Source organism: Galeopterus variegatus, unplaced genomic scaffold, assembly GCF_000696425.1.
Source record: "Galeopterus variegatus unplaced genomic scaffold, G_variegatus-3.0.2 Scaffold666, whole genome shotgun sequence".
Taxonomy (NCBI): Eukaryota; Metazoa; Chordata; class Mammalia; order Dermoptera; family Cynocephalidae; genus Galeopterus; species Galeopterus variegatus.
The window spans coordinates 197,168-198,517 of record NW_007726777.1 but is presented as its reverse complement, the minus strand read 5'-3'; the positions used below and the strand labels follow the sequence as shown (position 1 = coordinate 198,517).

Sequence of the window (1,350 nt, the reverse complement as noted above, 5' to 3'; positions counted from 1 at the left end):
CCCAAAAACAACAAAATGGGCTGGCCAGTTAGCGCAGGTGGTTAGAGCACAGTGTTGCAACACCAAGGTCAAGGGTTGATCCTTGCGATGGCCAGCCACCAAATACCGACAAAACAACAACAACAAAAACCAACAAAAAAGAGAGGGGTAGATTTGATTACCAAGGTGCTTTCCAGGGCTAACATTCTGTGAATCTACAACCTGTAGACTGGCCTTTTATTATCTTAACCTCAGAATCACTGAAATGGTTATTCTTTTTGTCTCTATAGATATGTTATAGCATCATTGGTTTTCTTCTGGTCAATAAATAATTAATTTCAGATTTCTTAAGGTTACCAAATTTTAGGAAACAAGTAAATCCTTTTTTTCAAAAGGAACAGGGAGATCCTACTTACTTTAAAAATTCTTTACTTTAAAAAGAAACAAGGGATTTTTAAGAAGCTTTTTTTGAAGCACAACAGTAATTCTTTTAAATCAAATCTGATACATCGTGCTGTGAATGTTATTGTCTTGCTACTTGCATATTACCCTGAGCAGATTTCTAAGCTTGCACCTACAGAACGGAAATGGAAATAAACCCTCAGTTCCTCTCGTGGACACACTCACACATAATCTCTGTCTCTATCATCTAACTCTGTTTCTACCTAGATAGTCAGATATAAAGATAGATATTTTAAAACTAAATTTTTTATGTACAACAGGGAACACAAAAAAAAATGTACATAAAAATCTCTGACCTGAAATTGCTTGTAATCTAGATGAGAGAAGATCACATTTGTAAAGGTTGTAGTAGTAATTCTACATGACAAAAATGAACACTTACATGAAATAGTAGCATTATTATTTTCTCCATTTTATTAATTAGCAAACTGAGGCACAGAAAGATTAAGTCATTTGCCCAAAGTCACACAGGTGGTAAGTGGCAGACAAAGCCAAGATTCAAAAGCAGGCAATTTAGTTCTATGGTCCATGCTCTTAATCACTAGTCTGTACTTAAAATAACAGAACAAGAAATATATATTTAAATATCTAAATATATAGGATTGACAAAATAATCTCCTGGGAAGCCAGAATGGGGAACAATATCAATTTCCTGCTGTGACATTCTAGCCTAACAATGGAAAGCAAAGATTTTAAGATCTATCTGACATTAAGATTTAGCTATTAGGAAAAGTGTTCAAAAATCGAAGCATCGAAGAATATTTTATCACTCCCACAGGGTGAAATCAGACAATATATTGGAGAGTGGCTCCCCTCAGGCTAGCGCTCCATGTGAATGTAGGGAGTGACGCTTACTCTCAGCGCAAAGCGCGGGGCAGCTTCACTCAAGCAGCAGCAGATGATTTTGAA

General features: G+C 35.9%; 1 protein-coding gene across 4 annotated transcripts in view; it reads right to left on the bottom strand.

The window, feature by feature from the left end:
- The window catches only part of SLC20A2 (solute carrier family 20 (phosphate transporter), member 2), a 96,386-nt gene that overhangs the window by 20,466 nt on the left and 74,570 nt on the right, over positions 1-1,350 (bottom strand). The window lies entirely within an intron of this gene.